This window comes from Macaca mulatta, chromosome 17, assembly GCF_049350105.2.
Source record: "Macaca mulatta isolate MMU2019108-1 chromosome 17, T2T-MMU8v2.0, whole genome shotgun sequence".
Lineage (NCBI taxonomy): Eukaryota > Metazoa > Chordata > Mammalia > Primates > Cercopithecidae > Macaca > Macaca mulatta.
In genome coordinates, this window is record NC_133422.1 from 35,653,182 (window position 1) to 35,671,394 (window position 18,213).

The window sequence follows — 18,213 nt, forward strand, 5'->3', positions numbered from 1 at the left end:
ATCTTAACTGGTAAATTTTTGTCGAAATACCTATTATCATTTTATTAAAAAACTAGTTGACAACAATTAAAAATTCAACTTTAACACCGCAATATTGTATTCATATACTCAAAAAGTTAGATAAATTATCTGAATATTAATTTTGGGTTTAATATTATACAACTTCATGACTCAGATTACATATTTAAATATTTTATATTTTACTGCATTTTTATCTTATTTATAAAAAGCTATTCATCCATTAGAGCTTCTATCTTCTGGCACTAGTAACTACTTTTTACAATGATAAAATACAAAAATGCAATTTAAAATTTATCTTTAAGATTGATAATTACATTCCAGATTCTAACTTATGGTAAAACTATGGTCCAAATCCCATCTTACATTCGCACATCAGAATTCATATATTTAACAAAAAGGTAAATAAATTGCTGGATATCCTGAGCATTATATCATTTTGCGGAACTGCAATAGTCATTGACTGGTCAGTATTTGTATATGTTTGTGGTTGTATTGGATGCTTTTCTTGAAGAACTAGAACACACAATTTAGAGAGGTAAATCAAAATTAATTCATTTTTCTAAAATACAGAAAATGTGTGCTCATTAATTTCCTTTTTTTCATTTTCAAGGAAAATAGCATTTAAAATTAAAATTGCTTTATGAATTGCTTAAAATATCTCAGAAAAAATAATAGCATCAAATTTAGTTAGTTTCAAATTATCTGTGGAAGGTGTTAATATAAAGCAAGATGAAATTTTCATTTGCAGTGAAGTACGCATCTATCAAAGTGAATTAACTTTTCAGCTAAACAAGTACCCTTTAATCAATGGTGTTTTCTGAACATCTGTCCAAGTTGGCTTGCTATACATGAGTTTTATCCCTGCCTACAGTTGAGATTGCAAGCTCATAAAAAAAAAAAAAAAAAAGTGCTGTGGCTATATTTCAGATGCTGCTTTTTCTAGGCTCAGTCTGCCAGACTCCCTTTGCTTTAATCTCACTTATTGTAGGTTGGTTCTGCCTTCGTATTTGTCTCAAGCTCTTTGGCTCAACATGATTGTTAAAGGTTTGACTTATTTTAGCTTACCTCACATGTAAATCCTTCCTCTGTGCTCACAATCTGCCCTGTCTTTTTGGACAGTGATTATTCATTTGTTACACAGATACTTATTACTGATAGTATTGCATCCACACTGGAAATGCAATAACGCTTAATCTCAAAGAGCTTAAAGACCATATGGAAAAAAAGAAATGTAAATAAAAAAACAGAAGTTCGCATAGAATCTTTTGGAGCAGAAAGGGCATTTGACTACCCAAGGTCCTATATAAATTATAATTTATCTACATCCTTCTATATAGAGCTTATCCTATAGAAAATATGGCCCAATCAGCAATCTGTAATCTTGGTAAAACTATTGCAACACTTCTTTTTTGGTGGTTCAGTTGGATTTAAGGAAAGCATACTGCAGATAAATACATTCTTCTGACCAAATATCCTTTTATTTTTCTATTTTATTTGTTTTAAAAAAAATAGGTTTAATAAACAAAGCTTTACCAGTCAGTAGTATAATTCTCTTTCTGGTAAGTCATCTGCTGATCTGAAAGGATCATGCTGAGAAATGCCATTTCTTTCTCATTCACTACTGTATTCGTATGCTTCACAAAATGTCTGGCACTAAGATACTTAATATGTATGTTTTTCATGTCAATAAATAACTAAATTAATGAATAAATTAACAGAAGTTTGACTTTACCTTAGAATAGCCACATCTCCAGTTCTAATACATCACACACACACACACACACACACACAGACACAAACACACACACACTAGAGATCACTGATCATCAATTTAGGTAAGTACATTTTCATGGTTTTTATTTTTTATTTTTTTTTATTTTATTTTTTATTTTTTTTTTTATTTTTTTTTTTTAATTTATTTATTATTATTATACTTTAAGTTGTAGGGTACATGTGCATAACGTGCAGGTTTGTTACATGTGTATACTTGTGCCATGTTGCTGTGCTGCACCCATCAACTCGTCATTTACATCAGGTATAACTCCCAATGCAATCGGTTTTTACTAATTACTATTTGATGTTGCCCCTCAAAACTTCTGAAATGGGTAAGGGAGATGTAATCACTTAATTAATTTAAAGACAGGGTCACATGTACTATTTTATGGCTGATTTGATTCGCTTATCATATTATTGAAAGCTTGAGAAAATCACAATGTTACCTCAGACATAGTGTGATGGGTGAATTCATCAATTTGCAAACAAAAATAATAGACATATTTTCCTTTATGGGCACAGGACTTTCTTAGCACATGGATGCATGAAAAATCAATACAAATAATATATCATCTTCAAATACCAAATACCACAGTCTCTAAAGAATATCTGTTCCTGAAATGCTTTTGCTGCATCAAGAAAAATAAGAATGTTTATTAAAGATGAATACAAGCAATCATGACCAGCTTGGTTATATAGATGATTTGAGACTTCATGTGCAGTGAAAGATAGAGTAATAGATGATGCAGAATCGTCCTGAGGTAATAGAGAACCAAGAAGACAGAGACCAAAGGTAATATGGAGAGGTGAACTTAAAGTTAAATACACAAAAATAAATATGAAGAAAAAGAAAGAAGCTTTAAGGAGGACCACTGGACTAAAAGTGCTGTGATGGAGTATATCTAAATTTTGAAAGAAAATGAGAGCCTTTTTGACTTCAAGAGAGATGATAGTCTATATGGACAGAATTATTTCCCTAAGGTTTTGGGAATGGTCATGTGACAATAAACCTCCTGATGGGCAATCCTTCCCACTTGAGTTTCGAGTCCACATGTTCTGATTCTGGACAGCAAAGTGAAAAGTAGAAAGTGATGCTATTTTCTTTTTAAAATTTGTTGTGCTCACCTACTTAACTTTTCTGGAATAATACCATGTACTGTGACCTATTATTTGCGGTAGCAATGTCACTAAAATATTTTAAACATCATCATTGTTGTTTTTGCTTGGGAGACATTTTTATTTATAGGAATTAAGACATTCTATACCTCAAAATCATTACCAAGGCTTTTAAAGTTTCCCTTGGGCTCTCTAAATATTTTCCGTGTGGGAATAGTGCTGTAATAGTCTTTAAAATATTAGAAAAGGCACTTGTGAGGCTAGAGAAAGTAACTGAGCTAGGAAGTGCTGTGTGAGAAATATTAGTTTCACTGAAAGATCTAGACTGCAGACCTTGTAGAATGGGCCCAGAGTCTACCTTTTATCAATTGAAACTCTCAAGCTTTGTTGTTACTGACATTCAAACATGTCAATTATCTTCCTGATCCTAGCTTTGCTCACCATTAAAATGAAAATAATGATATTCAACTTATGGTTATGAAAAAGCTGTTTTTATTTATGTATTTATTTATTTTTATTATAATTTAAGTTCTAGGGTACATGTGTATAACGTGCAGGTTTGTTACATGTGTATACCTGTGCTCCATCAGTGACAGACTGGATTAAGAAAATGTGGCACATATACACCATGGAATACTATGCAGCCATAAAAAAGGATGAGTTTGTGTCCTTTGTAGGGACATGGATGCAGCTGGAAACCATCATTCTCAGAAAAAGCTGTTTTAAAAACAGTATATGGTAAGCAGACAATACATTCATCTTGTCCCTTGATTCACAATGAAGGATTGATATTTTAATTTTTTTTTTCATTTTATATGATGATAGCTAAGAAACCTCTATTGAATAATGTGTATGCCAGAATATTATTAGTTGGAGAGATAAAGGCATTCAGAGTAAAGAGAAAGGCATTGAGAAATTGAGATAAATCTAAGGAAATGATGCAATAAAAGGACTTAGGCGTATGAGGGGAACTTAAGAAAATGTAATCATTGGAAAAGGAGAAGCAAGTATGGTAACAGGAAGAGTCAAAGGAAATGAAAGAACTCATTGCCCATCAGGAGGTTTACTGTCATATGACCATTCCCAAAACCTTAGGGAAATAATTCTGTTTATATAGACTAATCTCTCTTGAAGTCAAACATTTCAAAATTTAGAAATATTCCATCACAGCACTTTTTAGTCCTCTGGTCCTCCCTAAAACTTCTTTCTTTTTCTACATGTTTATTTTTGTATATTTAACTTTAAGTTCACCTCTCCACTTTACCTTTGATCTTGTCTTGTTGGTTCTCTTAAACATGAAACTCTTTATGAAATTCTTTTTTTTTTTTTTTTTTTTTTTTTTTTTTTTTGAGACGGAGTCTCGCTCTGCCGCCCAGGCTGGAGTGCAGTGGCCGGATCTCAGCTCACTGCAGGCTCCGCCTCCCGGGTTCACGCAATTCTCCTGCCTCAGCCTCCCCAGTAGCTGGGACTACAGGCGCCCGCCACCTCGCCCGGCTAGTTTTTTTTGTATTTTTTAGTAGAGACGGGGTTTCACCGTGTCAGCCAGGATGGTCTCGATCTCCTGACCTCGTGATCCGCCCGCCTCGGCCTCCCAAAGTGCTGGGATTACAGGCTTGAGCCACCGCGCCCGGCCTATGAAATTCTTAATAAAGGCACAGCTTATTTTTAGTATTCACCGCCCTACATTTCTCAGTAAAATAGTTTTATAGCTCAAAAATTATAAATTTAAAAATTCATTGTCATATTATCCGAAAACTAAATATTTTACTTTTTAAAATAAAAAAATAAAAAAGCAGCTATAATTTAAAATAAACAGACAAAAATAGGCTTTTTTTAAAAAAACAATTTGCATTTATTTTGTATACCTGTCAAATGTATTCCTTAACAGGAGGCCCCTTCTGCAGCACCAAGCAACGTTTCATGTGGAGGTAATTTCTGCAGATGCTCTAGCTGTCAGGACTGCTTTTAAAAGTTGTTTTTAGGGTGTCATTCGCAGGCATTAACTTATGTTGTGATATTTTCTGCACGTTGACCTCACAACCTGCTTGATATGCAGAACACTTTGGTCTGTCTTCAGAATTTGTTGCTTAAGAATGACCTTGTCTCATGTCCTCTCACTTCACACAGTGTTGGCATGGTATGTGCATTATTCTTGTTGATAGGCTTTCTGAATTTCTTGATAGGCTCTATGAATTTGGATGCTCAGTTTTTCTTTTTTTTTTTTTTTTTAGTAGAGATCAGTCTTCACCAATGGTGAATTACTGAGCGCACTGACACACATTCTCAAGAGCAGCTACTGTATTTAAATGTGTATGTTCATTTGAATTAGAGGAACTGCCTCATTTTTGATGAAAATGTGCAATTGAGTTTTACTAATAAGATTTATGACTATCCTGTATGAAGAAGGAAAAAGAGCCACTTCAAACTCATATTCTAGTCATTTTTATAAACAAACACTTGGCTTTCTTAAGGAAAATTGTATACAATGTTTACCAAAATTCTAATTACAAAAATAGATCAAATTTATAAAAGCTATGCCATATGCACAAAAAGGTAAAGATATTAAAAAATATGAAAGAAAATTTCACCTTTTACCTATTATAATAAATTTAAATGCCATACAAATAGACTCAAGCAAGTAAAGACAAAATGTAACTTAGTCCATTTAGAGATTAGTCCTGCCTCTGTGGGCAGTGGGCAGATCTAAGAAATCACATAGCATCGAGAGAATACATGTATTTGCTGAGAATCTTTATTTATGTATATTAGATAGTTATACTTTTATTTCATTATGTTGCTTAGTAATGACAAATGATAAGACACAATTTCTCCTCTTAAGAAACTTTTTATATCAAATTATGTTAAATTAAAAATACCATAATCTTCTTAATCTTTAAAGAGATGATCATTTTAGGGGTTTTTTTAAGTGTATGTTTGGCTGGAAATATAAGTCTAAACATGATTATTTAGAGATTTTGTCATGACTGTAGTTTCCTAAATACTTACATTACATTTCAATGTATTGCATGTAATATATTACATTTCAGTGTATTTCAGCATTGGAATAAACTCTAAAATGCCATTTTCACTCTTTCAAAATCAGGTTAAACAAAGAGAAATCCAGTTTCAGAGCAGGAAGAAGAATACTAATTGTGTTCAGGTTACATAAATCATGAATCGCTCAGTAGATATTCTGTGTCCCTATTTTATGTCATTCTCTAAATAAGCTATCTTAACCATTTTTTTTTAACCTGTTCTTACAACACTGCATCTTATATCACAGAGGCTATATTGTTAATTGGAGTTTCCTGGATCACAGCGTATAGGCATCCCTAAAGTAACCTGTACCACTCTTTATTTTAGTGAGTAGTCTGCATTCTGTTTTTTTTTTTAATTAAAAGCATCTAATTAAAATAAAATAATTTTAAATACATATATTTAACTGGAAATTCAGGACTGGTTCAAAAATTGAGAATTAGAGAAAAACTTACCACAACGGTACCTTTAGTCCCCAAAGTATTATTAGTGGACTACTTTCCAAAACAGTTATTTATGCAATGTTTTCAAATAAAAAATAACAATAACAATAAATAAATGATAAGAAAAACAAACAAGCTAAGCAAACTGAAAACTGAGCTCACAGGGAGAACTGCAACTCCAAATACTGGAGAAAGAGACAAACATTGCTAAGGTCAGCTTACCTGGAGCAGAACCTGTCACGTTTGTAAATTTGTGGAAATACTAAAATGGTAAGTTTGACCAATGGTGAAGTCTAATTATCTAAGTAAGAAAGAGTTTCCTAAGATCATGGACTGAGGTGTGTCTCATACACTGTCATGTGTTTCCCCTCCAGGAACTACACCATGTTCTCATGAAGAGCCAAGAAAAAAATGCCTTATGTCTTCAGCAAGGGGAGGGAAAAATGTAACCATTTTGAAATAATAGAGTGAACTATTTATAGCAAAAACCTACCCTCTGGAAAATGACGTTACCAAAGCTCATAATAGAAGGATCATTATCCAACTCCAGCCTTCATCTTCCTATTTCACCTAAAGGGGAAAGGGAAAAGCAAAACAAAGAAAAGTGTAATTAATAGAAAAAAAGTTACAAGCATGTCTATGTGAATTCAAACGTACTAATAATTATCATAGTTATACATAGTCTGAATTCACTAATAAAAGACGCAGCCACAGTGATTTTAAAAAATAAAAGACACAACTATATGCTAATGTAAAGACAAATTTAAAGCAAAAGAGTGAAGAAAGATATGACAAAGTAACAATAGTTTTTTGTTTTTAATAAAAAAAGCTGGCGTAGCTATCAAAATTTCAGATAAATTATACATGACAACAAGGAAATTATTAGTGTCAAGAGAAGCATTACCTAATGATAAGGGAACTAATTCTCTAAGATGGCATAACAATCTTTAATATATATAAATTAACATTAGGTCATCAAAACACATGAGGCAAAAACTTAACAGAAATGCAAGGTGAAACAGGAAGATCCATTATTATAGCTGAAATATTAAACACATTTTTTTGGTAAATGAAGATCAAATAGTCAAAACTCAGTAAGTATGTAATTAACCTGAATAGTACTATCACCTACTCCATCCAACAATAACCAAATAAGACATTCTTCTCATGCTCACATAAAACATTCACTGAGAATCTCATCTGGGTCATAAAATATACCTTACCAAATCTAAGGTCATAGAAAATATATGAAGTATGGCTGGTTACAGTGGAATTAAACTAGGAGTAAATAACAAAATGGTAGATACAGAATCACAAAATATTTGATGATGAAATAACAGTTCTATATAACACATAGTCAAAACATAAGATGAATTATAATAATTGATTAAAACTAAAAATATATGTTATGAAAATTTGTGTGATGCCACTAAATAATTAAACCATATATATATTTATATATTATAAAAGTAGAAGAGTATGAAATTGATAATCTAAATTGGTGCCTTAAAGCACTAGTGAAATAAATAAAATTTAAGCAAAAAGTAGGGAGAAGAGATTTATAATAGAATGTACAGCTACCATAAATTAAATTAAAACCTAGAAAACACTAGAGAACATCAATGAAACTAAAACCTGTTTCTTTAGAAAGATCAATAAACCTGACATACCACCAGCCAGTGGTGGTATGTGAAAGATAAGAGAACCAACAAATTACCAATAAAAAATTGAAAAATGGGTCACCTTTACTAATCTCCATGAATATTAATAAGATAATAAAGAATTGTACTGAACAACTCTATACCTACAAATTGAAAGATTACTATTTTTTTCTTTTTTGAGAGAACAGAATCTTGCTATGTTACCCAGGCTGGTCTCAAACTCCTGAGCTCAAACTATCCTCACACTTCTGTCGCCCTAAGTTCTAGGATATCAGGCATGAAACACCATGCCTGGCTCAAATTTAATAATTTTGATGAAATTGAGAGCTACATTAAAGGAAATATATTGCCAAAACTCACATACAAGTACTACCAATCTTACTAGGCCTGCCATGTTAATTACACTGAAACAATAATTTAAAACCTACCAAAAATAAATCACCAAACCCAGATAATTTCACCAGTAAATTCTATAAAACTATTAAAGAGAAAATAGAAACTCTCTCCAAACTATACCAGAAAATACAAGCAGAGGAAATACTTCCTCACTAACCCTATAAAGCCAACAATACCTTAATATGAAAAACAGAAAAATACATTGAAAGGAAACTACCGACCAATGTTTCTAATGAACATAAATGCAAAAATCTTCAAGAATATATTAGCTAACTGAATCAAAAATATTTCAAAAGAATCATACACCATGGCCATTGAGATTCCTTCTAGGTATGCAAGGTTGATTTGATATTTGAAAATCAATTTGTATAATTCAACTGATAAAAGAGTAAACACAAAAAAGCTATGTTGTTACATCAAGTCGAGAAAAAGTATTTAACAAAATCCAACATGGGAACAGTGTTCAGAAATCTAATAATAGAGAAGTTGATAAAAATATACAAGAAACTTGCAGGTAACATCATACTTAATGGTGTGAAACTAGACTCTGTCCTAAGATCAGGAACAAAAAAAAGATGTCCCTCTCACTAATCACTATGCAATATTGTACTGAAATTCCTAGACAGTGCAATAAGACAATATAGGAAAACAGTGTATGGGTAGGAAAGAAAGAATTACAACTGTCCTTTCCATGGACGACATGATCACCTGTGTAGAAAATCTCTCAAAACTGACAAAACCTCCTGCCCAAAGACATGTAAACAATAGCAAAGGAAAGAATAAAAGTCCTCTGGAACCAATAAGCAATTACAGCAAAGTTGTAGGACACAGGGTTAGTACACAATAGCCTATTGATTTTCTGTGCACCAGCGATGAACCATTGGAATTTGAAATAAAAGATATAGCACTATTCATGATGGCACCATAAAAGGGAAATACTTAGAAGTAATTCTAACCAAATACGCACAAGATCTAAACGTGGAAAACTACTAAACTCTGGTAAAAGAAACTAAATATTTACATAAATGGAGGCATATTTTGTGACATGGGAAAAAATTCAACATATTTAGGATGCATACTCTTCCTATATTTATCAACATAAGTCAAAATTCAAGTAAGCATTTTATTAATATTGACAAAATGTTTCTAAAGTTTGTGTGGAAAGGCAAAAGATCTAGAATAGCCAACACAATGACGGAAAAGAACAAAGTTAGAATACTTTGTTCCTTGGGGAATTAGAACACTCCCCAAGTTCAAAACTTTCTGTAAAACTATAATATTCACGATAATGTTTTATTAATAAAAGACACATTTAAAAAAGAATAGTTTGTTTCGTGCCCTTTTTTTCCCCACAAGATGGCAGATTAGAGGCTTTTAGTGTGCCTTAGCCACTTGAAAATAGCAAGATATACAGAAAGATTAAGTCCATAAGCATTTCAAGAAGGAAAGCAGGAATCCACCAGAATCATGGACCCTCCAAATCCCTGATAGGAGAATGTGGGCAAACAGCCCACATGGTGGGATCTGGCTGATAAAAGTGAGTGAAGCCCCAGTACATGAGAGAAGCAGAGAGTCCCCCTCTGTTACTCACCTTTCCTCTGGGGCTGCTCTAGGAAGAGCGCTTTGTTTCTCCTAAGCCCTTCAGCTAACTTGGGGAACGACTTGGAGACACTGAGAAGGAAAGTAATGGGAAAAGCTGCAGAAATTTTCCCCGACCCAGGACCAAGAGAAGGACACCATTTTTAATCCAGGTGCATATAAGGTAAGTTGTAAGTTGTTATTTGGTTACATGGCAGCATAAACACCAAGGCATTTTATTCTTAAGTCTGAGATTGGAGCACTTGCTTTAGAGCAAGGTAGGGAACACTAAAGTAAGAAATGTGCAAAGTACCTCAACGATAGGCACTGGGATTGTGCTGTCCCCCATCACAAGACTGAGGTAGGAGGAAAGCTACTACAACTGTGGCTTCTAGGGGATGACTTGTAGCCAAGGCCAGCATGGTGAGTTGGAACCAGTCTGTATGTGTTATTGCTGGGTGGCCCAGTCTGCTTACCTAGATTGTAGAACAACAGGACTCTTGTGCTTCTTGCCCTGGCAGAACTCCCAAAATTCAAAGCACCCCCATGCCTGAATCAACAGCCGGAGTCACCCCACCTTTCCTGTGCGTGGATCCTGGTGAAAGGGGGCCCTCTCCACTTCATGTCTAGTCATATCCCTAAGCATCTGGGGTATCCCTTCTCCTGGATTAGGAGTTTAGGCTGTCTCCCCATCTCCATGAAGAAATCTTGGGGCCAAGGAGATTTCCCAGCTCCATATCTAGTCACATCTTTGGGTGTTTGGTGACCGCTCACTGGGTTCTGCCTCTGCTCTCTACCTGTGCCTGCCATCAGGGGACCAGTAGGCAGGGCCACCCAGTCCAGATTTTCCTATCTTGCACCCACCACACTCTGGGGCTGAGCAGAAAGCTTAGACAACTGTGTGACATATGGCTCAGCCCATTGCCTGAGACAATAGAGAGCTTCTGCCAGTAAATAAGGAATAAGTGAACATTTAGCTGTGTTGGCCTTAGCTGACTCTTACCCATAATCATTATCTACTGGCTTGTAGGTAAAACCACACAGTCCAATATAAAATCTGCTGACATAGTATATAGGGCTATAGAAACAAAGCCAAAAGACCCTCTCCAACATTCTCTAGAATTGCATCTGCTAGGGAGGGAGGAAAGAGGAAAGGGGAAACAATAATATTATAGAGACAGAAAGAAAATGAAAAAAAGTCCTATTCACATAAAAATAATTACAAATAGTAGAAGTGTCAGCATCTCCAGATGAGAAGGGACCAGCACAAAAATTCCGGCACATGAAAAATATAAATGTACTGACACGGCTGAAGAATTACATTAACTTTCCAGCAAAGGTACCTAGCCAAAGTGGAAACTCAGAAATGACAGATAAAAAATTTAAAGGATGGATTGCAAGGAAGGTCAAGAAGATCCCAAACAAGGTTCAATGTAAACACCAATAAACTTCTGAAGTAATTCAGGAAATGAAGAAAGAGTTAACTATTATTTTAAAAAAATCTATAGACCTTCTGGAATTGAAAACCTCAGTTAAGAAATTTCAAAATACAATTGAGTATTTTATCAATACATTTCATCAAACAGAAGAAAGAATTTCAGAGCTTGAAGACAAGTCTTTCAAACTAACTCAGTCAGACAAAAATAAAGAAAAACTAATTTTTGAAAATAAACAAAGTATTTGAGAAATATGGAATTTTATAAATAAACCTAATATATGAGTTATTACATTCCTGAGAGAGATGGAAAAACTAAAGACACCCTTCAAAACACATTTGAGTGAACAATTGAAGAAAATTGCCTTAATCTTGCTAGAGAGGTAGACATAGAGATATAAGAAATTTAGAGAACACTTCCAAAATATAATACAATATTAGCATCATCAATGCCTGTAGACACACCTGACTGCCCAAGTCAAAAAAATAAATAAATAAAGGCAGCTAGAGAAAAAAGTCAAATCATGTACAAGGGAACTCCATTAGGCTAACACCAGACTTCTCAGCAGAAATTTTACAAGCCAAAAGAGATTAGCAGCCTATTTTCAGCATTCTTAAAGAAAAGAAGTTCCAGCCAAGAATTCAATATCATTCCAAACAAAGCTTTGTAAGTGAAGGAAATATAAAATCTTTTCCAGACAACCAAGTGCTAAGGGAACTTGTTACCACCTTTATAAGACATATTAAGAGAGTTATAAATATAGAAATGAAAGAATGATGCCTACCACCACAAAACACACTTAAGCATATAGCCTAGAAACCCCAGAAAGTAACCACACAATAGAAACTACAAAACAACCAGCTAACTACATCATAATAGGATTGAAATCTCATGTATCAATATATCCTTGAATGTAAATGGTCTAGAAGTTCCACCTAAAATTCACAGAATGGCAAGCTGGATAAAAAACAAGACCCATTTTTTGCTGTCTTCAAGAGGTCACTATTCTTACATCTAATAAAACAGATGTTAACCAATAATATTAAAATGGACAAAGGGCATTATATAATGATAGAAGGTTCAATTCAACAATAAGTCTTAACTATGCTGAATATATACACACCCAACAACTAAGCAATATGCTCATAAAACAAGTTCTTCTATACCTATGAAAGACTTAGCCACCCAATAACAGTGTGGTCTTCAATAACCTACTGACAAGATTATACAGATCATCAAGGCGGAAAACCGATGAAAAATCTCTGGATTTGAATTTGATACTTGACCTAATAAACATTTAAGAATACTCCAGGCCGGGCGCGGTGGCTCAAGCCTGTAATCCCAGCACTTTGGGAGGCCGAGACGGGTGGATCACGAGGTCAGGAGATCGAGACCATCCTGGCTAACATGGTGAAACGCCGTCTCTACTAAAAAAAAAAAAAAAAAAATGCAAAAAACTAGCCGGGCGAGGTGGTGGGCGCCTGTAGTCTCAGCTACTCGGGAGGCTGAGGCCGGAGAATGGCATGAACCCAGGAGGCGGAGCTTGCAGTGAGCTGAGATCCGGCCACTGCACTCCAGCCCGGGTGACAGAGCGAGACTCCGTCTCAAAAAAAAAAAAAAAAAAAAAAAGAATACTCCAAACATCAACTAACCATAGAATATGTATTATTCTCATCTGCTCACATAGTATATTCCAGTATAGATCACATTCTCAGTCATAAAGCAAGTTTCAATAAATTTATAAGAAACGAAAATTATACTAACCATACTGTCTGATTACAGTGGAGTAAAACTAAAAGTCAATACCAAGAAGATCTCTTAAATCACACAATTCAAAAGATTTAGTTTTATCTTTTTTGTTTGTTTTTGTTTTAATTTTTTGAGGATGTTTCTATGTTCTTAGCACTATTGGCCTATAGGTTTTCTTTGACATTGTGTCTTTGCCAGATTTTAGTGTCAGGATGATGCTAGCTTCACGAGTCATGGAACACTCCCATCTTCCTTGATCTTTTGAAATAGTTTTAGTAGAAGTTGTAGTATAATTGGTACAAGCTCTTTGTTTTACATCTGGTAAAATTCAACTGTGAGTTCATCTGTTCCAAGGCCTTGTTGGTTAGTAGGTTTTTATTACTGATTCAATTTTGGAAGTAGATACTGGTCTGTTCAAGGTTTCAATTTCTTTCTCGTTTAATTTTAAGTAAATGTGTTTTGTGAGAAATTTGTCCATTTTCTCCAGATCTTCTAATTTGCATGCATAGAAGTATTCATAATAGTCTTTTAGAATTTTTTGTATTTCTGTGGTATCAATGTTAAAGTAATCTTTGTTGTTTCAGATTGTTCTTGTTTTGATCTTCTGTTGCTTTTCTTTGTTAATCTAGCTAGCAGTTATTGATCTTGTTTGTCCTTTATAAAGGCAAACTTATAGGTTCATTAATTCTTTATATAAATTTTAGTTTTCAATTTCATTCACTTGTGCTCTGATATTAGTTATTTCTTTTATTCTGCTAACCTTTAGGGTAGTTTTCTTTTGTTTTTCTAGTCCTTCTAGGCATGATGTTAGATTGTTACTTCTAGACTTTTTAAATTTTTGATGTAGGCATTTATCTCTATAAACTCCTCCTAACACTGCTTTTGTTGTATCCTATAGATTTTGGTATGATGTATTTGCTTTAATTTATTTCAAAGAATTTTTTGATTTCTACCTTAATTTTGTGGCTTACCCAAAAGTCATTCAGGAGCCAGTTATTTAATTTCCATGTAATTGTGTGATTTGAGGGATCTTCTTGGTATTGATTTTTAGTTTTATTCCACTGTAATCAGAGAGTATGGTTAGTATAATTTTAAATGTTTTATAAATGTATTGAAACGTGCTTTATGACTGCTGGAAGCATTCTTCTTGAGGACTGGAACAAGGCAAGGATTTTACTCACACCACTTCTATTCAACATGGTACTGGAAATCCTAGCCAGAGCAATCAGGAAAGAGAAAGAAGTAAAAAAGGCAGCCACAAAGGAAAAGAAGTTGAACTAACTATCTGGTTGCCACTGTGATGCTATACCTAGAAAACACTAAAGACTCTGCCAATAGGCTTCAGGAACTGATCAATGACTTTAGTAAAGTTTCAGAATACAAAAATCAATTTACAAAAATTAGTAGCATTTATATCACCAATGATGTTTAAGATGAGAGTAATATCAAGAAAATAAGTACATTTACAATAGACACACCCACACAAAATCCCAGGAATACATCTTACTAAGGAGGTAAAAGATCTCTACAAGGAGAACTACTAAACACTGCTAAAAGAAAACATAGATGACATAAGTGATTTAAAAGGCATTCTATATTCATAGATAGGAATAACCAATATTGTTGAAATGTCCATACTTCCTAAAGCAATCTGTAGATTCAATGCTATTTCTAGCAAACTGCCAAATACGTTTTCACAGAATTACCATAAAACCTATTCTAAAACTTACACAGAACCAAAAAGATCCTCAATAACCAAAGAAATCCTAAGCAAAATAAATAAAACCAGAAGCATCACATTACTCAACTTTATACTGTCAGGTTACAGTAAACAAAACATCATGGTACTATTACAAAAACAGACACAGAGACTAATGGAACATAAAAGATGCGTTAGTTCATTTTCATACTGCTATAAAGAACTGCGCAAGATTGGGTAGTTTATAAAGGAAAGAGTTTTAATTGACTCACAGTTCAGCATCACTGGGGAGACTTCAGGAAACCTACAATCATGTCAAAGGTAAAGGGGATGCAAGCTGCCTTCTTTGCAGGACAGCAGGAAGGAGAAGTGCAGACCCAAGGAGGAAGAGCCCCTTATAAAACCATCAAATCTCATGAGAACTCACTCACTATCATGAGAGCAGCATGGGGGAAACTGCCCCCATAATTCAATGACCTCCACCAGGTCTCTCCCTTGACATTTGGGGATTATGGGGATTATGAAGTTTATAATTCAAGATGAAATTTGGGTGGGGACTCAAAGCATAACCATATCATTCTGCCCCTTGCCACTCCCAAATCTCATGTCCTCACATTTCAAAACACAATCATGCCTTTCCAACAGTCTCCCAAAGTCTTAGCTCACTCCAGCATTAACCAAAAGTCCAAGTCCAAACTCTCATCTGAGACAAGACAAGACTCTTCCACCTATATGCCTGTTAAATCAAAAGCAAGATAGTCATATCCTAGATACAATGGAGGTACAGGCATTAGGTAAATACACTTGTTCCAAATGGAAGAAATTGGACAAAATGAAGGAGCTACATGCCCTAGGCAAGTCCAGAGTACAGCAGGGCAGTCAAATCTTGAAGCTTCAAAATAATCTACTTTGACTCCATGTCTCACATCCAGGTCATAATGATGCAAGAAGTGGGCTTCTATGGCCTTGAGCAGCTCTTTCCCTGTGGCTTTGTAGGGTACATTCTGCCTCCCACTGGCTCTCACAGGCTGGTACTGAGTATCTGCAACTTTTTCAGGTGCACAGTGCCAGCTGCCAGTGGGTCTACTACTCTGGGGTCTGGAGGATTTTAGCCCTCTTTTTACAGCTCCAGTAGGCAGTTTCCAGCAAGAATTCTGTGCAGAGGCATCTACCCTACATTTCCCTTTCTCACTACTCTAGCAGAGATTCTCCAGGAGGGCTCAAACCCTGCAGCTGACTTCTTTCTGGACATCCAGTTGTTTCCATATATTCTCTGAAATCTAGGTAGAGGAGGTTCCTAAATCTCAATTCTTGACTTCTGTGCACCTGCACGCTCAATGCAATGTGTAAGCCACCAAAGCCTGCCTGGGGCTCCTTCCCCTGATGCAACAGCCTGAGTTGTATGTTGGCCACTTTTAGCCACTGCTGGGACACAGTGCACCAAGTCCTGAGACCACACAAAGGAACAAGGCCCTGAGTCCTGCCCATGAAACCATTTTATGCTCCTAGGCCTCTGGATTTGTGATGGGAGGGACCACCATGAAGACCTCTGGCATGTCCTGGAGACATTTTACCCATGGTCTTTGTGATTAACATTTTGCTGCTCATTACTTAGGCAATTTTTTGCAGCCTGCTTGAATTTCTCCTCAGAAAATAGGGTTCTCTTTTGTATCAAACTATCAGTCTGCAAAATTTCAAAATTTTTATGCTGTTTCCCTTTTAATAAATTTGAATTCCAAATCATCTTTTCTGAGTGCATAAAACTGAATGCTTTTGAGAAAACCCAAGTCAAATTCTGAATGCTTTGCTGCTTACAAATCTCTTCTCCCAGATACCCTAAATTATCTTTATCAAGTTCAAATTTCTGCAGATCTCTATGAAGCTGCCAGTCTATTTGCTAAAGCATAACAAGCATCACCCTTGCTCCAGTTTCCAACAGGTTCCTTATCTCCATCTGAGACCACTTCAGCCTGGACTTCATTGTCCATATCACTATCAGTATTTTGGTCAAAGCCATTCAACAAGTCTCTAGGAAGTTCCAAACTTTTCCATACCTTTCTGTTTTCTTCTGAGCCCTCCAAACTATTCCTGCCTCTTCCTGTTACCCAGTTCCAAAGTTGCTTCCACAAATTCCAGTATCTCTATAGCAGTACCTCATTCTCTGTGGCACTGATTTACTGTATTAGTCAATTTTCATACTGCTATAAAGAACTACCTGAGATTGGGCATTTTATAAACGAAAGGGATTTAAATGACTCACAGTTCACCATGACTGGAGAGACCTCAGGAAACTTAAAATTATGGCAGAAAATGAAGGGGAAACAAGGCACTTTCTTCACAAAGTGGCCGGAAGGAGAAGTGTCACCTTAATATGGTTTGACTGTGTCCCCACCCAAATCTCATCTTAAATTCTTATGTGTTGTGGGAGTGACTCAGTGGGAGATAATTGAATCATGGGGGTGGGTCCTTCCTGTGCTGTTCTTGTGATAATGAATAAGTTTCATGAGATCTGATGGTTTTAAAAATGGGAGTTTCCCTGAACAAGCTCTCTTTCTTTTTGACTGCTGTAATTCATGTAAGACATGATTTTTTCCTCTTTGTCTTCCACCATGATTGTGAGGTTTCCCCAGACACGTGGAACTGTAAGTCCATTAAACCTCCTTCTTTTGTAAATTGCCCAGTTTTGAGTATGTCATGAAAATGGGCTAGTACATGTTTGAAGTGGGAAGAGACCCTTATAAGGCCATCAGGTCTCATGAAAACTCATGAGCTTCTTTTAGTTTAATTAGAAGCAAAAGAAACTATCAGCAAACAACCTACAGAATGAGGGAACATATTCACAAACTACTTCTGATAAAGGTCTAATATCTAGAATCTATAAGAAAGTTCAACCATTGAAGAAGCCAAAAACTAATAACTCCTTTAAAATGTGGGCAAAATACATGAACAGACACATCAAAAGGAGACATACATACAGCCAACAAACATATGAAAAAATGTCCTACATCACTAACCATCAGCAAAATGTTAATCAAAGCCACAAGAGATATTTTATACCAGTCAGTGACTATTATTAAAAAGTTAAAAAACAATATATGTTGACAAGGTTGAAGAGAAAATAGAACACTTCTTCACTGTTTTGAGGAAAGTTAATTAGTTCAGCCACTGTGGAAATAGTTAGAAGATTTCTCAAATAACTTAGAACTCCCATTGGACTCAGTAATCCTGTTACTGGGTATATATTCAAAAAACATTCTATTAAAAAGACACATGTACTCGTATGTTCATCATAGCCCTATTCACAT